The sequence below is a fragment of the Pinus tabuliformis genome, chromosome 7 (assembly GCF_031772625.1).
Source record: "Pinus tabuliformis cultivar Carrire ecotype Pingquan chromosome 7, CPIR1, whole genome shotgun sequence".
Taxonomy (NCBI): Eukaryota; Viridiplantae; Streptophyta; class Pinopsida; order Pinales; family Pinaceae; genus Pinus; species Pinus tabuliformis.
The window spans coordinates 1930419751-1930446900 of record NC_142293.1 but is presented as its reverse complement, the minus strand read 5'-3'; positions in this window follow the sequence as shown (position 1 = coordinate 1930446900).

Below are 27150 nucleotides of genomic sequence, written 5' to 3'. Positions count from 1 at the left end.
TCATTTCTAAGCTAAGAGTAGAAAACAAAACTACTCCATATATCCATACCCCAAGGCCCGAGATAGATAAATATGTGAACTAGTCAGAATGGGCTGAGAATACATTACAAGAAGCTGAAGAGAAATTGTTTTCTACTTCAAATTTGTAGACTCCCACTCCTCAAGAGAAAACAAGTAAAAGACAAAGAGAGTAGGGATCATCATCAACAACAAGTAGTCAATCCAAGGATTTTAGAATCAGTTACAGGAAAAGAGCTAAGTTGAATCCTAGGACAAATGTAGAAAAGGAGGTAGAAGATCAAGCTACCATCATAATTGGAAAACACCATCTATAAGAAGCAATTTTTTTATCCTACTGGACCTTCAATATCACATGATCAAAAAGAAACAAACAAAGCTATCTTCACAAGATGTCCAAGGAGAAAAGGAAAATGGTGTTTTTGATAGGTATCGGGAGATCAAACTTAAGAATGAAATTCTTAATAACAACACCTACACTCATTTTTGGAAATAGACTTCAAGTTCACAGATCAAACTATTATCAGTTTTTGATACAGAAAAATGAAAGATGCAGACAACCTTCCTCGAGGTGCAAATTCCACATCCTAAGACACCAGCAAATTACAAGAGAAAAACGTTTGAATTCAGCACCAAAGATATCCATCACATTGATCAAATAGAGATTCATAAACAAACTGGTGACATGATTTCCTCTACCTTAACTAATATTTCCATGTCATTATCAAAGCTGCAGGTTTTATATGAAAACATTCAGTCCCAGTTAAAAATGGAAAAGGTATCTTCTTTAGCAAAGGACAATAGGATAAAATCTTTGGAAGATTTAATAGTCAAGATAGGATATGATAAAAAAATATATAAATGTTGCAGAGGAGATCATCAAGAAGAAAAATCTTGACATTGTAGCATTGAGAAAGCAGTTGAAACTACCAGCCATAGAGAATCCCTTGACTAAAGATATTGAAGAAAATGAGACAGAAAAGGCTGACATGATGAAGCTAATCATAGAGCATAATGTTCAGATCAGACATATGGAGGTAGAAATGGAACAAATGATCAAAGAGAAAGAACGGATTCAAAGGGTAGACATAGTCCCCCTGGATGCTATACCCATCACTCAAGTCCCAGCTACAAGAAAAAAAACTGCAGAAACTTCTTCAACTCAAGCTACAAGTGTTGAACAGGTGACAAGACATTGGAAAATATATCAATCCAGTCAGAAGAAATTAATAAGTTGCATGGGCAGCTCAAAGCTCTGCAAGAACAGAAAGCCAAAACTGAAGCTTCTCATTTGATTAAAGTAAAAAAGTCACAAAGGCTGCTAGAGAGGTTATAGAGGGTGGAGAAGGATACAACAATTGGTTAAACCTTGGCCCAAGCCAAGGAAACCATTTGGATGGGTATTTTGGACTCCATGAATGAGATTTTTCCATGCATGCAAATCATTTTTGAATAGAAAGAAATGATACAAAAGGCCACTGAAACCCTTGTTCAAGGGAAAAGTTGGGAGACATGCCTACAGAAGCTTTCAACATCATCAAATTCATGAATTCAATGAATAAGTATGAACTTGAAGAGTTAGGAATTAGTGATAGGACTGCCACCATCTTGGAATTCAAGAAGGTTTTGACTAAAAGAAATCTCATTGATAAATTTGAGGATAAATGTGAAACACTAGAGTTTGGAGTGAATATATTCTTCAACAGGATTGAAACATTAATTAAGAAAGCATTGCCTAGCATATATGTGATTAATGAAAAAATAATTACTCAAGAAGATTATGTTATGAAGATGAAGTGGCCAAAAGCAGTATTAAATTCAGTGGTATTAAAGGTAGCAGGACAACTAGAGCATTCTTAGAGACAATGGGAAATGAATTCTTTATCCAGAACAAGGTAGAACATATCTTCACAGTAAAGCCAACATTTACAAAGTACATTGAGGTTGGAGAGATTTACCAAAGGGTAATTAATTTAACCATTCCAGATGAAAAAAGGTGGGAGGATTATGTGATTTATTGGATTAAAAAGAAACTCGAATGTAATAAGAATATCAGCCAGCATATCAACCAACACATCAGCTAGCACAACAGTCAGTGCAACACAGTTATAGGCTAATTCAGTAACCGAATCCACCAAAATAGAGCCACATCTTCATGTTGTTGTCCACCTTGCCTATGATTCTATAAAAGACTGATTTTATTGTTTAGGATAACGCTAATAATACACTATTAGTTGAGACAACAATTTGTAATTATTCTGTAATTATTTTTATAAATACTTCATTGTTTGAAGTATCACGGGTTGATTGTTGAATATAATTTCCTCCGCAAATTCTAATTTTCTAGCTACTGGAGGCATCAATAATACAAGGACATTCTTCACAGAATTCATGTGGTGTACAAAATGGTGATGTTTTTCTTCATTTTATGTGTTTAGTCATTGTCTCCTTTCTCTATCATTTCTGAAAAGCTTAATTACATAACAGAAATTGTGACGAATAGGATATGTTATGCTGAACACCCTATTCTGGTTGTCAGTGATGTATATTTTTCTATTGAAGTCAAATTAAGGAATTCTTCACTCTCCTTAGTTTCTACTGAATCTTACATTTCTTTTGTTTCATAATCCATTCAAAATTTTGAAACATCCAATTAGTGCAACCTATCTTTCCCTGTGAAATTCCTTCAAATTTTGATGCAGATCCAATTAATCTTTAGACTTCATTGACCACTGGAAATAAAAATTTAATCAACCAAGCAATCCAATAAAAAATAATCAGTACAATAATAACAAGCCTAAAATTCACATCAAACATAGTTAAATTTTACAGAGAGATCCCTCTTTGACACTGGAAGGGCTAGATCCCAGTTTCCAAAGTGGTTTTGATGATGCCCTATGTGTTTACTCCCTCAACCTCAAAAATACAGAATGACAATAGAATTTAAGAACTTACTTCGTCTGCCTTTGAAGAAACTTCATTCAACTTTGTTATAGGACATGATCATGTTGATTGCAAATTTAGTGATAAATCCTCCCGAAATGCTATTGATCCAGAAATCAATAGCCCTTGAGATATTTTTATCGATTCTCTAGAGCTGTTGTATAAAATAGTGATTCCACTCTTTAGGTTCGTCGCCTTTGAAACAGGTCTTATGCTTGGTCAACTTAGATACCCACTCATATAATTCAATGTGGAATGGACCAAAGAATATTTCATATTTCTCTTCATAAATGTAATTTTGCAACTAGTCTTTAGTCGATAATCTAAGGTTTCTATTTTATTTTCCTAAAAATTCTCTTTATTGATGTTCAACCCACTCCTGAATATATTTCTTCAGTGGATGCCAAAACATATCCCTTAAGTAGATCCTAGTCCCAACAACAGAACCATTTGTTGGTTTGGGGGGTCTTGACCTAGGTTTAGAGTCTACTATGCATCAACAAAACCCTCAACCACTAGCCTTTTTGGTAACAACCTGCAAGTAGATCGTAGTTTCACGTGAAGCAGTTATGGGAGGATGCATAACCAGGCTTCTGCAACCGAAGGGATATCTGCGTGTTGGCTCTGTGTATTTACTTCTACTATATATTGATCTGATAACTTTGTGTGCATAAGAACTTTGTGCAAATGATTTATTTAACAGAATCACATTAAACCCATAAACTCTAACAAATAAAAATACATCTTAACGTTCCTTTCATAAATCTGTGGAAAGCATACATAATGATACTAACAACAACAACGATTGAACACAAAAAGATATACAGTTCTTCGCCAAAAAAATAAATCTTTATTAATATAAACCTTTCATACATATATGTCTTCAACCTGTGCACCCAACAACGAGTGGTCTACACACTCAGATTTAGACTCTTCCAAGTCTCCATGCACTTAGCTGCGGAGCCCTCCCCCAAAATTATAGACTACATATGCGATACATAGATTTAATTCACTTATGACGATATATTTTATTACAAAGTATTACATCTCCTTATATACATTATCTTTAAAAAAGCCATGGTCCACATACCATGGATCCACAAAAGAAGGACTAGTACTGATAACTGTTACAAAATAAGGGCTTTGTCCCATCCCCAAATCCCTAAAACACTGGGTGATGAATAGATATTCGCCAACACCATGCGGTCTGCTCCTTCTTCTATGGGTTATTTTACCCAAAACTTGGACCAAGTTGGGCCCTTCCCAGCAGCTCCAACACTCTCTTTAGTGCAAGCTCCAACCTGATATAATGAGGACTGCTATCCTTTATCTTCCAAGGGACCAACCCCATCAATATGAGGCTCCAACCTCTTGCTTCGATTTGTCAAGATAGGTTCAGTAATAGTTCACAGCTCCTAATTTCTTCTTCAATGATCCCTGTCAATCTTTAGCAATGCCTTTACTTAACCTCCATGTAACTTCATTAATGACAACCTTTATTTATCATGAAGGTGTTTCTGCAGCTCTTCCTGGTACCCAAACAAAATCTTGAAGGTTACTCCATGAGGGCTTCAATATAGCATCATGTTTCTAATAGTGTATTCAATCTACTGTCCTCAAGAATTCTTTAAATTTTCTTCAATATGTTGTACCAAACCTACTCCAGAAACTGCTCCAAGGATTTCTAGGACCTATAGGGCTCTATTGTCCAAAATAGCCTCTAATTTAATGCTTCAAATTCTTCCACAGATTTTCCTATTAATATCTCCAATAGTTCTGCCACAAATGATTGCTTCAAGTCACCAATTTCTTCTCATCAATTCATATCCAAATACTTATTCATCCACTACTCCATATACCTATGAATTGTGAGTGGTATGTATTTCGATCCAAAACATAGTTAGTGTTGCATTATATATAGGCCCAAACAATTTCACAGAACCAAACTGTTATTACTAGTCACAAGTCTGAGTAGATGATGATCATAGGTTCGAGAAAATTTCACCATAGGTTCAAGTAGATGAATTTCACAAGTCTGGGCACATTCTACCACAGATTTGTTCCATTGGTTTGCAAGTCCGAGCCACCAAAGGTTTTTGATCCACAGATTATTTATCAGAGGTTCAATGCCTTACTATCTTGCAAATACAAGTTTCCATAGGACTATAACTCAGTGTCTTCACAAATTAGTTAATTTGAACCTCTTAAAGATAAACCCAATAACAGTTAGAAGGCTCCTCCAATTTTCCATTCTAATTAGTTCATGAGATGTGAACTTTTCTTCTTCTATGAATTGTCCTTAATCGAATTGATGATTGAGAAATGGAGTTTGATCTCTTATTCATATGGATTCGATTTAGAAATGAGGATACATGACTAATGGAGGGAGGCTGACTTGACGCATGAGGTGGCACATTGGCAGTATATTCAATAGTTGTCAGAAGGGATTTTTTTTATAATAGTGAACCAAATATGTAAAAGTTTCATTTTTACGAGGCCATAACGTTTAGTCGACTGAATACATTAAAACAATGCAAAACCATATTATAATGGATGTCGAGAGGTGTCACATTCCACATCATCACTTTACTCTCACAATCGCAACCTCATGGATATCGGAGGTTTTCAAGTTGTGCACATGTTCTATCTTTTGATTCAACATTGTCAATGCCCCTACTTCCAAAAGATGTGATATTTCAATAAGCTCCTCTTGATACTTTCAATCGGGTCCACATCAAGAACTGACCATTGAAGGATGCGATATTATATTAAACCCATTTTGATAAATCATCAGGTCCACAACCATATCGCAATCGAAGGTTTTAACATGTCATTCATTCAAGACATTCTATATGAAACTTCTGATGTGACAGATGTGATATTATGTTAGGGAGCGTTATATTGGGGCGATCAAGTCGCACCTTATATTGCAATTAGAGCTTTGGTCTTATCGGAGGTTCTAATCGGAGGTCACATTTCAAAAGTTGTGATAAAGTGGCAAATTCAATTTCACAATTAAATCATTATATAATCACATCTGGTCCACATATCGGAGATCAGAGTCGGAGTTGGAGATCAAATATCAAAGTCAGAGATTGAATATCGGAGTCGGAGATCAGAGATCAGAGATTGGAGTTGAAGATTGGAGATCGGACTTTTGAGTGGTGACACACTATAAAAAGAGCTGATATGATTTCTTCGATTGGGTTCCGTTGTGATATTTTCTTTTGTGATCTTTGGTTAAAAGGTTTCCAAAGTTTATCATAGGTAAAGGTTTACTCTTATATAACTGCTTTTCATTTTCGATCTTTCTCTTGGGCATATGCAGTCTTCTCTTGGATATGCTCCTCCTGTTAACGGGAAATCTAGTGTCCACTCGGAGCTACTAGTCCCACTAAGACTGGTGGCTATCTTAGAAACAAACAAACTAAAACTACTTTCATTTGCCTTTATGAGAAGTAGATAAGAGGGGAATGAAGGACACCAACCTCAGTCTTGCGCTTGGTTCCTTGCTCGTTTCCTCTCCCTCCTGACAGACCTTTGCTGCTTCTCCTTCGTCTACCCAACTTCAAATAGCACCTGTGGAATCAAAGCAGTATAATACTATCGAAGAACAGAGATCTACAATCATAAACAATATAGGACCAGATATATATTGACCACACAAATGCATATATCATCAAACATAAAAGAATGTGGAGGAAAACTTGAATAGCTTTATTAATATCAAGAATAGCAAAGAGGATTACAACCAATTGTTTTGACCCAACGTCATCCTCCAACATGAAGGCCCTTCTTTCACCTCATGAAAAGCTTAGATCACCCAACACTATGATGTTCCACCAAGAAACCAACAACACTTCCTTACAAGATGCAAAATTCCAGCCTCTGGATCTCTGGGATGAGAGATCCATATATAGATGATTACAAGGGGGTTGGTCAGCTTCTGGGATTTTTATTAGTGTCCTCTCTCTGATAGTTCTTGATTCCACTTGGAGATTGATGATCTCCTACTCATCCCTGGGCGAATTCAGAGAGGCAAGTGTCATAGGAGAAGTTTCTGGAAGGTTCTATGATCATCCACCTCGCAAACTGTCTCTGCCATTTGTCCACTCTCACCCATCGCACCCTACAGAAGGGATTTTCAGTATGCATCGCACCCTTTTCACTAGGCAGGTGAGATGCATCGCACCCTCTGCACTGGGTAGTCTGTATGGTCCAGCTTTGACCAGTTCTGAGTAGTTTTATGTGGAGAACTTCTGGGAGATGATGTAATCAGTTGACCTTGTTCCTTTAGGGTATGAAACAACACTTTTAGGGACTTAGGAGCCCTTGGTTTATGGACATGTATGATTGGGGTTGCAGTGCCAAAAAATGTATATAACAGTTGCCCCCTAAAGCATGAGGTCATTAATCTTTTGATGTCAGGTGAAATGCTTTATCATGAGGATCCGAAGTTTTTTCAAGCTGGAAGGTGACTTGTAATAAGATACAATAAATACATTATCTTTATAATATTTTTCATGATCTAGCTGAGGCGGGCATTCCCATGCTCAGCTTTATAAATTCATTTTCATGTACATAAGATAGACAACCGTCTGTGTGGCAGACTTGATGATTCTGATAGAGTCATCATCCTTTGATTCGGATAATCATCTGTGTAGCAACAATGTACATTTGATGTCTTTATTTTACTGAATATATCACACCCCGGATGGATGAAACTAGATCCTGGGTTTTCAAACTCGTTCAATCTTCACTCGGAGTACAAGTTGATCCATGTGAAAGATGTTCTGGAGTCGAACATGGAAAGACATCGCCTAATTACCAGCCAATGATGTAAGCTATTAATAGGCGCAAGAGGAATCACCGATAATGATGATGAACCTCAAGGTACTACAGTACAATTTGTGTGGTGTGAAAAGGGACTTGGCGTCGAACACCACGCAAAATCTTTCGGTTGAAGGCCAATGATGTAAACCTATCGCCGGAGGTGAGAAACTTGCCATTGAGGCATGCAAGCTTCAAAGTACTGAAAGGGTTGTTCCTAAGTCGACTTCTTGGATAATGAGCTGATGTCGACAAGAAGTGACCCATCGTAGGAGGGCCTTAATGAATCCCACATCTATGACATGGAACAGAGTAAATGATTTTGAAGGTGAAAATGATCTGATGATACAGGGTTCAGGGTGGCGGTCATGAAAGAATGGAGTGTGAATGTATTGTAGCGGATGAGACATAGGTGAATTCTCTGAGTGACTTCTCTTGAACATAACGGTGACACTGACATGGATTGGTAGCGTTAACCCCAAATATGGATGGTGCAGTGGACCAATGGTGATATGACCGGTGAACGGAACAATCCAACCCGACTCGGATGCAGAGTGAAAGTGTCATGTTCAAGAGCGACTTGCTAACAATAAAGTTTCTTCAAGTTTTCTTCCCAATTTATTCCTAGTCATTGCTGACCAGTACCTCTTTATTTTTATCAAGATTGAGTAGGATAACATATGCTTGTTCTATAATTTTCCCTTCGGGCAAACCCGTCACTATGTTTTAACAAGCCTAGCAACAGTGAAACTCGTTCTTGTCTGTATGGACAAGTTTGTCGCTATTCGGTTTTAACGAGTTTAATGACAAAGAAAACTCAGTCCTTTTCAATTTCAGAGAGTCTGAAAGGGACGTAAAGGAAACTCCAATAATCCTTTTTCATCATATAATCCCTTAAGTCCAAAAAAGTATAAAATAATACGAAAGGGATGACTTTTCGGTAATTTTCATGAGTCGAACAAAACAAGCGCTCGATCTTTTTGTGTAATAATACCTCAGGTCAAAAAAGATTAAAATCTAGAGGAGGGATAGCACTTCCGGTCACTTTAACGAGCTGGAGAGGCTAATCGCTCGGCAACCTTTTCATATTTTACGAGTCAGGTGAAAAGAGCTTAAAGGAGACTTGTTTTTGAGGAAGGAGTGATAACTTCGGGTAGCAGCTGATTCCAGGGAAGGTTTGGAATCTTCCAATCACGACAGTGTCACAAGGATGGCTAACAGGATCACTCTTCGTAGCTGTTCCTCAAAAGGGGTAAACAATCAAATGGAGGTGAATGATTGGCTAAAACAGAGTGGAGGTGATGATGAGAACACGACTAGGGCTCAAAAGCTGATGATAATGCATTCACAATGGTTATTTACTGGAAATTGGTTCATTTTTTAATGAGCTTAAAATCTGGGGGAAACATTTGCTCATTGCCAAGTTTAATTTTTAACGAGCTTGAACTTTGCGTAAAACTGCTCATGGCGGGTTTATTTTTTAACGAGCTTGAACCCTGCGGTAACACTGCTTGCGGTGGGTTTATTTTTTAACGAGCTTGAACCCTGTGGTAACACTGCTCATGGTGGGTTTATTTTTTAATGAGTTTGAACCCTGCGGTAACACTGCTCATGATAAGTTTGCATGCCCCCAGCATAGTAACGCAAATCGAGGTGCATGGCCCCCAAGCTTAATTGCATTCAACCCGGTGGTTGGAATGAAGGTTTACCTTCAAGATCTTCGAAAGACTCGACTTGGATTTTACGAGATCGTAATCAAAGACTCGATTTGGAAAGGGAGTCATTTCATTTTTTAATGAGGTTGACACAGTAAAAGAACTATCCTCATAATCCACTATATTTATAGTATTTGATAGAAAATCAAAAACTGAAGGATGATTAAGGTTGTTGGAATAATCTTCGTGGTAATCTGGAAGATGGGAACGATGGTGGTAATCTTCCCATGGTGCCTCTCCTATCATCATTAATTGAATGATTCCTTCGTCTATAGAGTGTACATGCGACCAAGGATCCGAAGAGGTTCCATATTCCTTAGACCTATTTATCCAAACACTCGATGAGTGTTGACTTGAGTTTTCCCCCTAGGCCAAGAAAATTGATTGCTACAATATTTCTATTAGGGCGATGATCCATGCTGACCAAATGTTCAGGAATCTTCTGAATCTAGAAGATATCATATTGCAAGTTCCCACCATTGCCACTTCCACCAAATTGTTTGGAGGCGGTAGTTCAAAAGTACCCATCAATGTAGGGTCTTTTAGTAGGCCTACTCCGATATTTTGAAGCGAATGAGAGCTTCCGTGGATCATCTGAATGTTTCTCGTAACTTGTGAACTGTTGGGGAGAAAGGTTTGTTGGTCAACGATTGTAATTCCTCCTTGAAAAGGAAATGCAATCTTTCTAAAGTAGGTCGACACAATGGCAGCCATAGCATAAATCTAGGGCCTTCCCAGTAGGATGTTGTAATCGAGGTTTCCATCGATAACTTCAACATCAATTCTATTGTTTTTCCCACCAGTTCAACTTGCAAGTTACCTAAAATCCTATATGGGGTGTATGTTCGTCCATCAAATGATTTTAATTTCGTTGACAATCGCGACAAGGGTGGAGATCCTAAATTTTTCCAGCAACTCATTGACATAATACAGGTAGATGTCCCCTCATCAATAATTGTTCGATGAACAGTTTTGTTGAGGGATTTCACTTGAATAAGGAAAGCTAGTTGAGCTGGTAACTGAGGGTCATATCTTTTGTGATTAAAGGCCACAAGATTGGAATCCATTGGGTCAATCCCACCTATTGCTAATAATAGAGCCTGCTTTTGGGAGAGGCAATTTTGTAGTACCTCAAATTTCGACATAGCAGATGGCGATTGGGCCAGATCCTCCACTATATTATAATGCTGTGCGGCTCTGGCACAATGATTAAATGTCGATTTGTGTACTACTCCCTTTGGCGGCTTTATCGTTAGCTCAGGAATGATGGGTGGCACAACTTCGGTCGAAGTTGTTGTCGAACTACTAGGTTGATCATTAGCCTTGTTGTTCAACAGCTGTGGATTCCCGTAATCTTTATTCCTTGTCGATATCAAAGCATAATTTTGCTGCTTTGAAACAGACAACATTAGCACTTGGGACAGGGAAGCATTGTTATTAGCAACCAGATTTGTTCCTAGATTTGGAAATGGATCAGTCAATACCGCCGAGGTTTTTGAACTCTTGAAGAATTTCCTAGGCTCAGTTTTATGCGGACAATCTCTCGTCCAATGATCCTCATCACATATAAAGCATGGATGACTTGGTTTCCTATCTCTAGAAGGGTTTGCAAAAGATTTTTTAGGAGATGACTCCTCCTATTTCTTCTTCCCTTTCTTTTTCTTCTTGCCTCCTAGTTGCTTCGGTTCTTTGCCTTTGTCAGTTGACATGGCATTTAGCTTCGAGGCGAGAAGTTCCTCATTTGCATTTTGACTTGAAACCATACGAGCCTTCTTTGATGCAGCCTTTACAGTTTTCGTGCTAGTCGTACCTATCACGTCATCACCAGCATGAGAGTCCTTGTTCAATTTAGGAGGGGGAGGAACAGAAAATTCTAGTCTAGGAGCATCAGGGATTTTATCGTAGAGCGTGATAGACTGAGTATATATCAAGTCTAGATATTGTGCACGAGAAATTACTTGCTCTTCAGTGATGACTCCTCCCTTTGCCACATCTTCTATAATAGAAGGTAATAATGACTTAATAAACCATTCAGCTAGCAGCTGATCAGGAACATATGTTTTCACCATTCTACGACGATGTCGCCACTCATGAATATGATCAAATATGTGAGTGGCCATCGTTTGTTTGAAATTGGTAAGAAGCTCTGTTCCCGTTTCGTACCTTTTGGGTAACTGAAAATGGGTTAAAAAGGTTGTGGCTAGGGCACTGAAGTTATCGAATGAAGCTCTAGGCAATTCGATATACCATTTTGTTGCCGGACCAGTTATCGTTCACTGAAAAAGGCGAAGCCTGATCGAATCATCATTGAGAGTGTTGGATGAGCACCACATATGAAAGGTCATCACATGTTTCGATGGGTCTTCACCCAGATTTCCATTAAATTTAGGAATATCTGACAAAAGTTTATGCGGAATCACCGGCCACCAAGGGGCGCAAGCAATTGGATCATTCATCAGTCGATTTAGATTTGGTAATTCTAGAGTTGCTACAAAGGGTAATTGTTGATTCAGGTTAGGCGAAGCATACCCAGGATACGATGGAATTGCCTAAGCAGTGGGTCTTTGCATACGAGCATAATGTATTTGATGCTGGTAACTTTGATAAGGTTGATGGGCATAACCATTATAGTATGGTTGTTGATAACTGCTTTGGAAATGCGGTTGCCAATTACTTACAAAGACTTGTTGCTCAGGTCCTTGATATGATTGCTGGAATTGCGGTTGTTGAGATTGAACCAGCCATGGTTGTTGGACCATTTTCTGTTGTCCAATACTGGATGATTTACCAAGATGAGGAGTCATAGTACTTGCTTCAGTCTGAGTCGCTCCAGATAAGGAGGCACTAACCTGAGGTTGTGATTGAATCACTGAGACGAGAGGTTGTTGTATTGAAACCTGAGAAACTTGGGGTTGACATACAATAGGTAGTGCTTATACTTGTGATGCAGGCAACGTAGTAGGTATAGTGGGAATATTTGACACAGGATGGATTGGTTGCATTGAATATACAACCCTTGGTTGCTGAGGTAGTATTGGTACCCAACCGCTGGACGTCATTCCAGTTTGACCTAAACTTTGTTGTAAACTCCCATATGGTTGTTCTTTGGGAGGGAACAATGAAAGGGCATATTGTCCCCCATATGGTGGCAATCCAGTACTTAAAGGGTAGATTGGCCTTTGAAGACACATTGGATCAATTTGTTGAGTTTCAACATAAGAAATACCAGATGAGAATCCAGATGAAGAAATAGGAACTAACCGTGTCATCGAAACAGTCCTTGATTGGACTCCAGCTTATTGTTAATAACTTGCTGGGACAGATGCTATACCGACGATCATCGTTGGAGTAGCAGCGGGAAGCTCTTTTGCTGCTACGTCAGATGACACAGTCCTAGATGTCGATGGTTGTTCAGACATATCTAGTCTATCCAAAATATTTTCTAGTGATTCTACAAGAACTTGCGATGAAGGGAGACTAACTTCTAAGACCAACGAGGGAACAGTGACATTATTCTGATTAAAATAAATTTTATGATGCTTTGACACAACTTGTTTTTTCAATTTTTAAGAGTTGAGAAAAAACAAAAGATGACTCTAGTCACCTTCGATTTTTAATGAGCCTGAAGTGACAAGTGCTCAGATGGACCTTTTCCTTTAAGGAGTCTGAAAAGGAATGAAAGAGACTACTCTGGAAATCTAGACAGAGGGATTACCAAACCAATCACAAAACTGCAGAATACTTTTTATGGTACGACAGTCAATCTTCCCGAATGCTGTGTTCAGTGCATTGCGATTGATAGGGCAGCAGACACAACTTCCTATGGATAAAGGATATAGCCTATTGTGGTCTCCCAATATATACTCGACGGTACGTGGGAGCACAAGTCCGTACTGGCACTTGTCGCCTCAAAGAGGAGGAATCACCCAACCAACAGTTAAAGCGACAGTTACCAGGCTTTACGACACCGGAATATGTCTCTAGCCTAGACTTCTAAATGTTGTGCCTTAGGTTCCAAAGCATTTTTATGTTCATTGAATTTATTTTACAGTTGATCTTTCTTAAGAAATTTTCCTTTCAGGTTCACAGCATGATGTAGATATAATTCCTAAAATGCAATCTACGATGATAAACAATCGTTTAATCTTATTTTTGCAATGAAAATCCTAGCTACTAAAGAAAGAGGGATGGTATTCTTTCAACACAGAGCATAGAGAACACACTAGATGCACTGTCCTAAATCAAACCAACAAGCAGTCTAAATGCAAATGCACACGCATGTATTTGTTTTCATCTTTCTTAATGTGTGAATGACAAGAAGTTTGCTAAGTACAAATCTGAATTATCTTTTCAAAGGGACAATACTAACAAATTTCTCTTCAAAAACGAAAGGAAGATAATGACGACACTTTGCTATTTTGAATTGAAAAATTCTTTCAACACTTGAAAAACTACTAATTCAAATCAAATACAAGAGTAACTGTATAATCGACCATCAAGAACAATATAATTCTTTTCTTTGACTGAAAACGACACTTGTGACACTTTCAATCAGAAGACGACAGTTTGATTATGCTACTTCTTTGTAAAATAGAATTGAAAATGGCGCACAATACATAAAAACATTCACAGTTCTTTGCACAATGGAGGCGGAAAGATGGAAAGGAAGGGGGTTTCCACAGTAGTATACTGATCACAGACAACAAAACTCCTGAATAGAGCTTAAAAGAGTGAAGAAAAACCAAAACCTGGAGGCAAAATTAACCTTTTCTGATCATCGCACCTGTAACACAGGGAATCCAGTATGCATCCCACCTACTGCACACAGGAGGTGCGATGCATACAGACTTTCTTGAAGAGAGGGTGCGATGGTACCAGGATGAGACTTTACTTGGCTCTTGGTCACAGTTTGCAGCTCAGTTTAGGGATTTAGGCCGAGCAAGTGATGTACAGTAAATAGAAATCACAGGGGCTAATCTAATGAGGTTACTAGAGCCACCACTAGGGCAATTAAAAGGTTTGCAAATCGATTATTCAGTTTATAAACAAAACCCAGAGATAGACTGAGGTTGCATTGATCTACTTTTCATTTGCATAGCAAATGCAGTTCAAAGGCTAGCTGGCTTGACTTCAGGCTTTGCTTGCAAGTTTACAAAACAAACAAATATTGACAAGCAAACAATCTATTCGCTCCCCAGTGGAGTCACCATATTGTTATCAGGAAATCTAATGTCCACTTGGAGCTGCTAGTCACAAAGACTGGTAGCTATCTTAGAAACAAACAAACTAAAACTACTTTCGTTTTCCTTTATGAGAAGTAGATAAGAGGGGAATGAAGGACACCAACCTCAATCTTACGCTTGGTTCCTTGCTCGGTTCCTCTCCCTCCTGACAGAGCTTTGCCGCTTCTCTTTCATCTACCCAAATTCAAAGAGCACCTGTGGAATCAAAGCAGTATAATACTATCGAAGAATAGAGATCTACAATCATAAACAATATAGGACCAGATATATATTGACCACACAAATGCATATATCATCAAACATACAAGAATGTGGAGGAAAACTTGAATAGCTTTATTAATATCAAGAATAGCAAAGAAGATTACAACCAATTGTTCTGACCCATCGTCATCCTCCAGCATGAAAGCCCTTCTTTCACCTCATGAAAAGCTTAGATCACCCAACACTATGATGTTCCACCAAGAAACCAATAGCACTTCCTTACAAGATACAAAATTCCAGCCTCTAGATCTCTGGGATGAGGGATCCATATATAGATGATTGCAGGGGGGTGAGTCATCTTCTCAGATTTTGATTAGTGTCCTCTCTCTGATAGTTCTTGATTCCACTTGGAGATTGATGATCTCCTACTCATCCTTGGGCAAATTCAGAGAGGCAAGTGTTATAGGAGAAGTTTCTGGAAGATTCTATGATCATCCACCTCGCAAACTATCTCTGCCATTTGTCCACTCTCACCCATCGCACCCTACAGAAGGGCTTTTCAATATGCATCACACCCTTTTCACTGGGTAGGTTAGATGCATCACACCCTTTGAACTGGGCAATCTGTATGGTCTAGCTTTGATCAGTTCTGAGCAGTTTTCTGTGGAGAACTTCTGGGAGATGATGTAATCAGTTGACCTTATTCCTTTAGGGTATGAAAAAACACTTTTAGGGACTTAGGAGCCCTTGGTTTATGGACATGTATGATTGGGGTTGCAGTGCCCAAAAATGTCTATAACACCTCCTTGTCTTGTCACTCCATCTCTTGGCTTCTGATGGCTTTCCTTAGATGGCTTTGATGGCTTCCGATGGATTTCCTCGTCTTTCTCCTTGGGACTTCTCCTTAGGACCGATGCTTCTTTTTTGTCTGCATATATATTCAATCCATATGGCCCTCCATCCATGTCAACATCTATCATAGAACACAATAATTTTCCATCACAAATAATTCCATATTGACATCAATGACAACCTTGACTAATAGTCTCCCCCTTTGTCATTGATGGAAATATTCTATCCCTTCCAAAATTCTCCCCCCCTTTGACATCAATGGAAAATGGGATGCCCAAGTACTTCCCCCTATCAAGTTGCTTCTTGTCTTTCTGCTCTTTCTTATCATGTCGTTGTTGCTTAGATAATTTCTTTTACAACTCCCCCTAAACCTGTGCTCCTTTTTCTGTTATCATCATTTTGCTCAGCCGCCTTGGTCATTCTGTTCTATGGTTTTCAAATGGGTTATATTGATCTGCATCTAATTTACTCCTTCAATGTTACTGGTATATTTGGGCACATCACTCCCGATGATCAAATCAATGTAAATGGGGTCTATCAAACTCTAATTCAGTTGTTACATGCCCTAGACATGCCACCTCATTGAGTGCTTTCATCCATGAGAGTTTCCTGACTTCAAACCCTGCTGAAGTGCTTCCTTGGGTCACCAGCACACCCCTTGGAAGGGGTAAGTGCTCTGCAAAGCAGGTAGCCCCATTCAAGGCTACATTTTAGAGAACCTAAGCCCACTCAAGCATGCGTTGGGAGAGAATCCTCGAAATGTTCATTGGATCCTGAGTATATTCCTCCTTTCTAGAGCCTTCTAGAAGGAACCCAACTCCTATCCTATCAATATGAGCTCGACATAGGATAGCCTTGTATCATCTAATACTCTATCCTCTCATCACCTTGAACATGGAAACTAATCATCCAATTATGGAAAACCATTCAATGCCATATTAATGACAAAACCACTTGCATTCATCTATAAATTGGCCTCCCATCATAGAGCTAGAGAGCTTGGATATTATAGAGAAATAATGTTGGTTTAGGGACTTGAAATCATTGTCAAAATAATGTTATGCTGCTAGATTGATGTTTCTATTGGCGTGATGAGGGCTTGGACTAAGCTGAATGAGTGACATGAGATCGAACCACATTGGGTGTAACTTCTCCTTCTATCAATCAATAAAGTTTTTTGTTCCTCTTCCAATACTTTTTTATATATTTATGATGAGTGTATGTTCAAAATTTGTCGATTCCATTTGTTTATAATAAGTATATCATATGCTTTGATTGTTGTTGTCTCATGTTTATGTTTTCAGGTACCAATTAAGCAAATTCAGTTTGAGCAGAAGCGACGAGAGCAACTCAAAGGATATCAAAGGAAGTGAATGATCACAAGTAGGTTCTTTTATCTTATATGTTTATTGTATGAAAAGGTTAAACATCTTTACTTCAATTGTTCTAAGTTTAACTACCCACTTAGGGAAGATATACTTATCTGTAGGTATAAATTTTGTATAACAAATTGGCGACCATACTGGGGAACGACCAGTGTTCTTGGTAGTTATCCCTTGTATTAGCAACACCAGTATACTTTGCTTGAGTTCATCTACCTATATTTAGTCATTTTGAAGCTTGTTTGTTCAAAATGTGTGCTGATAATGCTCTCTGGCATCAATGCACGGTTGTTCTTGATAAAGTGCACTGCAAAGCAGCCTTGGCCTAGAGATAGTGCTCTGCAACACACTGTGTCCCACTAAGGGCTGCACTGGTCCCTGTCAAGCCAAAAACCCATCTCTTTGCTTGATTTTTTCCAAACCATTTCACATCTTGTTTGTTGAATGGTAAATGTTTCTCTATGCCTAAAGTCCAAATTAGCATTTCTTTTCCATGCCCACTTTGGATTTGTTTGTTCAATGTTTCTTTATGTTTTATTTATCATGGTTGAACCAATCCCAAATGTTTCTTTATGTTTTATTTATCATTGTTGAACCAATCCAAAAGTTAGTTTACAATTATTAGTCTTTACTTTTCTGAAAAAGAATTGTCATAAAGTCTTTATTTCTTTGAAAAAGAAACTATCATAACGTCTTTGTTTCTTGTGAAAAGAATTGATTGATCATTTGTGCATTTAGTTTCTTTATGTTCATCTAAACATTAAAGGACTGAAAAGAAAAACATGCATAATGAATTTAGAAGTTTGTGTGCGCTAGTAGGAATGGTATAGGGAATGTTGCATTAGATGTGCTCTATTCTCTTTGTTTAGAGATTTTGATTGCTCTATCCCTTTTAGTTACAATTTTCACTATTTAAATCAAATGAAAAGAATGTTTCCCATCTTAGGTGCATTCTAGGAGTTTCAAGAACATCACGCGGTGAACCTGAAAGGAAAATTTTTAAACAAGATAAACTAAAATTTATCTCAATTAACCTAATGGAGCATTGTCACTTAACGTATAACATTTAGAGGTCTAGGCTAGAGATGTGTTCCTGTGTCGTTAAACATAGTAGTTGTCGCTAACGGTCATGATACATTCCAAGTGTGATACCTCATTTCACGTACGTAAGTATATCATAGCTCTTCCACGTACTTTTAGGTATATTAGGTGGTATTATAGTATGAAAGGTATAAGGGAATGCTCTCACTATGAATTTTAGCATTATACAATGCTAACATAGATTGGGCCTCCACGTAGTTTTAGGTATATTTGGGAGGACTACATTAGGTTGCTATCCATCCATAGGTAACTGAGTCCGTTGCCTTGTGTACTGGATACACTGAAAATAACATTCGGGGAGATTACCTATACGTATGTTAAGTCCTTGGCTCCTCCAAGGCGTTATATTGCAGTTCATAGTTACTTGGTAATTATTTTTCCTAGATTACCCTCTTTTTGTTTATTTCCTTTTATGATAAAATAAATCAACAATCATGGAAGAAAATCAACCTTTACCCCATTGTTCACATAGGACAATGATAAACCACCTTTATCCCCTAAAGCTACACCTAGTCGGCGAAAGCGGTCTTGTTTAACTGAGTCCAGTACATCACAAACTTTTGGTTCTTCATTTGATTTAACAAAGTTACCTATACTAGTACATACTATGATTTTAGTTACTCTTACTATTATTGGTTTATCTGCTACTGAAGTGGAACCTCTATAATTATCTGAGGACAGTGAAAGTGAACTTAGTGAAATGGTAACTGAAGTTGTCCAAAAAGAAGCTGATCCCCAACCAGAAGTTGTTCAAGAAATTCATCCTGAACCCGTGGTTCTTTTACCAAGACACTTGGATCCTGAAGTTGAACAATCAGAAGTTGTTTCCGTATCGGAAGAAGATTGACTAGTTTATCCTTAGACATCTGTAACTGTTGAGACTTATCCTTTACCGTAGAGTCAAACACTAGAAATTTATTACGGACCTGACGGTGGAATCCTTCCACCCGGTTTGATTTCTATTGAAGAGGAATTTGAAGAAGAACCTTCACCTAGAACTCCAAATCATTTTGGATCAGGGCTTTATCTTTATCCTTCTTTTCCTCGGTTAACTTATACTGCTCCTCTTGATCCTTTTTACTTTCAAACTCCCGTAGATTCATTAGGACATCTATTGGGTCATTTAACTATGGATAAAACAACATCCGAGACTGTATCATCTGTTACAACTATGACAACATCTACTGTCGCTACTTCTTCGATGTTTACCAAAACACCTAATTCACATCTGTATGGTTGTTCGTCTGTCCCGCTAGGTTACCAATCATTATCTGGAACTCACTCCGGTTTTCTTCTAGTCCATGGTCTTCACCCATGTCGTCCACAGGAATTTTACCTGGTTCTTCACTTACGGATACTGAACAGTTTGATCCATCAAGCCAATATCAAGCTAGTCCATCTGGTTTCCATCCAATGTATCCACTTAATACTCACCTCCATATGGAGAACAATATGCCCAATCTGCTTATTCTCCATACTCCGGGTGGCCACCATATGGCATTATAACGTCATCTTTAGGTCCAACTTATTCTGGAATGACTGTTCATCAATGGCAGCCTACAATTGTTGTTCAACCAAGGCTTGTGTATTCATCACAACCAATACAATCTATTTCATCCATACCTACTATGCCTGTTGTTACAACTTTACCATAGTCGCAAGCTCAGTTGATTGTATCTCAACCTTTGCAAGTTGATCCTTCAACCTCTTACCCTCAAGTTTTAGGTCTATAGACTCAGTCTTCTCAAGCCATTTTACAACAACCATTTGTGTCTAAAATCCAACAACCTCAGGATAGTTTACCATTAACTGGGATGATTTAGACTTATACTGGTCTAATTTATCCAGAACCTGGTCAAACTTATACTAGTGGGAAACAACCGTGGTAGCCACAATACCAACAACAACAATTCCAACATTACCAAACTTATCCTGGACTTGGTCAACAAGCCTATGCTGGGTTTAGTCAACAACAAGCTTACCCAGGTTCTAGTCAACAAGCCTATGTTGGTTATGGTCAACAAAAACAATTTCCTGGTTCCTAACAATAACCTTAAACTTGATATGCTCAACAAAACTACCCTTATCAAGGTTACCGACAACAGATTCCTTATGCTAGTATGCAAAGGCCTATTGACCAGGAAATTCCATCTTACCTTGGTTACGCTCAACCCAACCTAAACTAACAGTTTCCTTTTGTCGCAACACTTGAGTTATCGGATTTAAATCGGCTTACCAATGATCCCATTCTTTATTCAACTTGGTGGCCGGTGACTCCACACAAATTTACTTCTAATATTCCTAAGTTCAATGGAAACCCTAGAGAAGATCCGTCCAATCATGTTATTTTTCATTTATGGTGTTCATCCAACTTCCTAAATGATGATTCAATAAGACTACGTCTTTTCGAGCGAATGCTCACTAGTCCGCTGCAAAGTGGTATATTGAATTATCACGAGGTTCATTTGACAACTTCATAGCCTTATTCACAACATTTTTAACCCATTTCTAGTTACCCATTAGTTATGAAGCTGGAATGGAACTGTTGACCAACTTTAAACTCACCACTGCTACTCACATTTCTGATCATATTCATGAGTGACGTCTTTGTCGTCGAATGGTCAAAACTTTTGTTCCTGGTCAGCTTTTAGCTGAGTGGTTTATTAAATCCTTATTTCCATCTATCACTGAGGATGTGGCTAAAGGAGGAGTTGTTACTGAAGAGCAAGTAATTTCTCATGCCCAATAGTTAGACTTGATTTACACCTAGTCTGGCACGCTCTATGATAAGATTCCAAATGCACCTAGACCATCTTTTACAGTTCCACCACCTCCATCTAGTAAGGACTCTCATGCTGGTGACGGTGTGATAGGTTCTTTAAGCACTCAAACAACAATTAGACCATCTAGTCAAACACTTTCTATTTAAAATCAAATCTCTAATACACTAGATAATACACTTGCTTCCAAAATAAATGTCGTGTCATCTGACAAAGGTAAAAAGGGGAAAACCAAAAAGAAACAAAATTATCCCCCTCAAGAGAAATCATCTGATTCCTCTTCTTTGGATAGGAAATCTCCTTACCCATGTTTAATTTGTAATGAGGAGCATTTTACGCGAGACTGTTCTCACCGCTCTAAAGTCTCAAAACTTTTTAAGACTTCTAGTACATTCATTGTGTTGATAGACCCTTTTCTAAACCCAGAGACTCATTTGGTTGCCATAGATCATGCTTCCACTTCAAAAGTGCTTATGCTATCTGCCACTAAGCCTAAGGCTGATTTTTCGGTAACTACACGAGGTAGATATTACGGTAATCCACCGTCGTTATCGAATAACCAGGCTATAGATCAACCCAATACTTCAACTTTGACTTCGTCTAACCATTCCACCACCCATTGCACCAGAGTTAACAATAAAACTTCCTAAGGGAATTGTTCATAAATCTACATTCAACCCTTGAACTCAAGCAGTGACAAATTATAACATAGTAGAAGATTTGGCTCTGTCACCTTCTTCTATGTCAACGCTTAAAGTGCTTCAAAATTGTCCATCCCAAAAGCATGCTTTATTGTCAGCAATTGGTGGAATTGATCCAACTAATTCTAATCTCGTAGTTTTTAACCTTGCAGGTCACACACCACAATTACCAGCACAGTTAGCATTCTTGATCCAAGTAAATTCTTTGAATCACCTCATTTATCAAACCATTGTTGATGAAGGTGCATCTACTTGTATCATGTCAATGAATTGCTGGATAACACTTGGCTCACAACCTTTGTCACGATCACCTACGAAATTAAAAGCTTTTGATGGTTGCACTTATACACCTTGTGGAATTTTAAGTAACTTGCAATAGAACTAGGGGGAAAAACTATAATTGTTGAAGTTAAGGTCGTTGACGGACCCCTTGACTACAATATTTTTCTTGGAAGACCGTGGGTATACACTATGGGTGTTGTGGTTTTGGCATACTTTCATATGATTGCTTTCCCTCATAAAGGCGAAATCACAGTAATTGATCAGCTCGCCTTCTTAGCCTCTAGATAGGAAAATGGAATCATTTTGTTAGTTCATGAACCTCGCTATCTCTTCAGAACATTGGAGGATGTCTCTTCAAAGATTCTTCCCTAGTGGGCACCTTTTCACTACGGTCACCATCACAAATAGTGGAAGTTGCAAAAGTTGAGACCTATAACATGATATCTTCCACTTCATCTGACTCATGGAATATTTCCAATAATTCTGAAGTTGATATGCGTAATGAAACCATGGCACTAAGCCCAATTGAGCTCGCATAGCAATTAATCTTTTTGGCTTGCGCAAAAAATCCAAATCCATCATCACCAATTGTATGGGTTGATCATTCGTTAGAATATGGCACTTCCTCTGATCCTTTTTCACGTACATTTTCTACTGATGAAGGAATCATCTAATCAATGATGATAGAAGAAGAACCATGGGTAGATTATCATCATCGATCCCATCTTCTAGATCACATAGAAGATATTCCAAATGAACTAAATCTCCCTTCAATTATTGATTTCCTTTCAAATTATGTACTTACTCGTCTTTTGAAAAATGGAATTCCCTTCCATTGGGACCAGGTTGCGCAAACTTCCTTTGATGCTCTCAAAGATACCCTAATACGAGCGTCATTAATTTATTCTGCTAATTATCAGAATGACTATTTCCTGTATCTTGTCATTGTAGATACAACCATTGCTATGGTTTTAGTCCAAGAAGAAGATGGGATTGAACATCTGATCTATTATTTGAGTTGTAATCTCAATGATACAGAAGTTAAGTATTCTCACATTGAGAATATATCATTGGCTTCTGTTCAAGCTGTACAAAGATTTCACCATTATAGCCTGCTCCGAAAGACCACTGTCATTTTGGATTGCAACCCTATGACATACATCTTGTCACGTCAATTCCTGGGGGGGAAATATTCAAAATGGATCATCATTTTGCAGGAATTTGATTTGGAATTCATTAAATACAAGTCAAATAAATCTCTAGTTTTTGTCGAGCTTCTTTGTGACCTTCCTTCTACCACCTTCAACTCAACAACAGAACCATCAATTTCGGATCAGCCTTTGTTTCTAATATCATTATCTGACCCTTGGTACAGAGATATACTAATCTATCTCAAAACGCAAACTTTCTGGTTCGATGCCTCTTGCTTGCAACATCGATGTATTTGATATCAAGCCAAATATTATTTGATCATTGGTGACACCCTTTACCGTCGCGGTATCAATACAATTTTTCATAGGTACCTCACATATGAGGAAGCCAAAAAAGTTCTAAATGATTGCCATTCTAGTGCTTGTGGTGGAAATTTATCTGGTTATGCTACTGCATATAAAATTCTCTATGCTAGTTACTTTTGGCCTACCATATTTAACGATTACATTACTGCTATTAGAAGTTGTCATGCATGCCAGATTTTTTATCGTAAAACTTGATTACCACCTACACCACTGCATCCTGTCATCACTATTAGACCATTTGCAAAATGGGGCATTGATTTCATGACATGTAACCCTCACTCAGCTGGGGGGAATGGTTATATTATTGTCATCGTTGACTATTTTAGAAAATGGGTCGAGGTGATGCCTATATTAAACAACAGTGGTGAGAAAGATGCACTTTTTTCTTCAACCATGTGGTTGCACAGTTTGGAGTACCACAAGTTGTAGTTACAAATCATGGTTCACATTTTCGCAATCACCTGATGAATGAATTAACTTCAAAGTTTGGACTCTCACATGATAGTTCTACTCCTTATTATCCATAGGCTAATGGAAAACTTGAAACCATCAACAAATTCCTTAAGTGAATGCTTCAACGAATGATAGGAGTTCACAAATGAAACAAGCATTTGATCCTGTACTTAGCTTTGTGGGCTTATTGAACCTCAATAAGAAGCGCAACCGGATTCACACCTTTCCAATTGGTGTATGGTCTTGAGGCAATATTGCCAATACAATGTGAGATTTCATCACTAAAACTTGCAATTGACTTGTTACTTGACACTTCTGATGAGGAAGCACGTTTTTAGAACTCATCCATCTAGATGAAACATGTCGTGAAGCCGTATTGGTGTTATAGCTCTAAATATCACCCTTGGAATTTGTGATGCTTGGTTTATGGCATAGGGCAACCCCTCCTTCTAGACTTGGTCCAAATATTTTAAAAATAGTGTTTTACTCCATGTATGTTACTTTTCCCTGTGTTAAAAGCATGTACATGCAGGTTAGTCAATACCCAACCCGCGTATATGTGTTAAAACACTTAAAAAAATTAAATCTCCTTAACTATGGGAAGAGTTCATGGGATTTTCCTGTTGATTACCTCCTAGTGCCCATGGCCCAACTTTTCCCAACTGTTTCCCCAACTAAAAGACTAATTGGGTGAAGTATAACAAGACTGCTATGGGAAGGCCTTAAGGAGGAGAGAAATGATAGAATTACTATATTGAGATTATCCCCTGATCAAGTCTGAAGTATCCCTATGCTTCAAGCACTTCCCCAAGTTCAGGAAGCCCTTGTTTCCTTGAGTGTTGATATTCTCTCACTTGCTTGAGATATCATAGTATTGGTTATGGAAGGAGGCTATTGAAGACTGGGATTGGATGGACCTGGAGGACGGTCCCGCTTGGAGCCAAAAGAGGAAGACTCAGGTGAACTCTTTCCATGTTTTATTATGGTTTTATACAATAAAGGGAAATGTTGTCATGTTCCTGATATTGACTTTGTTTATGTTTTAGATGTTATTTTTATGGTTTATATATGAATGACTATTTTTATGCATAACTAACCATTTACTTATATGATATAAAGTTGATTTCACTAAAATTATTTATCTATATACTATTATGTGTATTCAAATTAGTTGATGTGCAGATTCGAAGATCATTAGGAGTTACAGAGGGTTTGAATGCTTGTTAGTTTGTTTAAGCATGTTGCCTGAGTTGAATGCTTGTTTCTTGTTGTAGATTACTCCTGCTCTGCTAGGGTTATGACCCAAAGCCCTAGGGGACTTATTCCCTTAAGAGAACTAGCGAATCCATTGGGGATAACAATCTCGTTATTCCTAGTTTTGGTTGTTCAGTGTCCATCAGGGCTCAGTTCTTAGTTTTGTTGCTGTGATAGTATTGCCTGCTCCTGTAGGAACTCAGACTTCAAATCTAATCTTTTTCATTAGGCCTCATTTTTTATTTTTTTTGTGAAACTTCATATACGCACCTTTTTCTGTTTATAGAAGTGTACACATGCTTGTTTCTGTGAACTAAAACCGCGTATACGTGAGTTTCTTTTGGCAGAAGCGCGTCTACATGCACCTGCGTAGGGACAAAGTCACGTATACAATTTTTTGCATGCTTTCTTCAAATCTTTCTGCCCAAAAAGATTTGTTTCTTGGTCTGTGTGGTTTCTGAGTGTTCAGTTTCCATCTCTAGATTTTAATTAGTTAGTGAGCTTACTGTTTTGAATTCTCTCCTACTTCGAAAAGTTTTTGACCTCAGTTTGTTTTAGAGTGAGTTTTATAATTTGTGTTTGAACACGCATGGCTTCTTATAGAGGTTCTTGATTGTTCTGGTCTTCTGGAATAGAAGATTGTTTTCAGCCTTTGTGTCAAACTTCACTTTTAGTCTACTTTCTTTGCTTCCCATCATTTTTGTGGCCATACACTTTTCTTGGTTTTTGAAAGTTTCTTGTTGATGAATTTGACAGTGCGTCTTTCCTGATTTCTTGATCAGTTTCTCAAAGCTCTTTTTGTTGCTTTTGGATCGTTTAGTGTAAGTTGAAACACTTTTTTGATCAAGTTCTCATTCCTGTTGAATTGGTAACTTACAAAGTTTCCTTGTGCTTTGCTTTCAATCTTTGAGTCTTTGGTAGCATTTTGAGTGCTTTTGAAAAGTTGTTTTCATTGCTTCTTGAAAAAAGAAAAGTTCTTCAAAAACATTTTTTTTTCTTTCTTTTGCCGAATTTGATTTTGGCTTCTTTGGTTTTGTGAAAGTGAATTGTGATTTTTCTAGATTTGCCTTGCTTATTTGGAGGAAACTTTGTATTTGAAACTTTCATTCTCTTCAAACTTATAAGTTGGCTTATTAAAAAGTTTTAAAAAATTGCTTTCATCTCTTTTTAGAGTAAATCTAGAATTTTGCATTATCATATACACCTTGCATTAGGGTAGTTTTGCATCATTAAAGCATCAATAGTCTTTTTAGTTGTTGTGAGTGTGAAGTCTGTTATAAGAAAAGAAAAGGAAAAAAGTTTTTTCTTTATAGAAGTTTCTTATAACCCAAGTAGAAGTTGTTTTTCATCGAAGAACAAACAAGTGCATTGCATATAAGTTAGTTATTCATTAATTTATTTTGCATCATACAAACACCATTAGTTTCACTTCCATATTGTCCCTTTAACTTAAAAAGAACAGCCACTTAAAATCAAGCGCTTAATAAAATAAACTAGAAATTCTTGTATTATCAATTAGTATACACCAACAAGTTTTAGGTTTATTTAGATCTTGGATTAGGCGAGAGGAGAGTAAACTCTCCAAGGCCACTCTAAATTGTAAAACATAGAAGTCTAAATAAAGATTAGGGAGACTGGGAAAGCTCCATGACTGGGAGTTAAGCAAGAGGGTTTGTGAAGATAAGGACGAGAGATACCCCCTCTCTTACTTGTTGGATCTTACCTCACAACTGTTCCGCTCGGCTTCTGATACGAGTTGGTGTCTTTAGTTGCCAATCCTAGGGATCTACACAGGTGGCTATAGAGTGGAATCCCATGGAACCTGAGGTTGACGTTGCATCATGTTCAACCGTACTTTTGGAAGGCACCCCTGTGGAG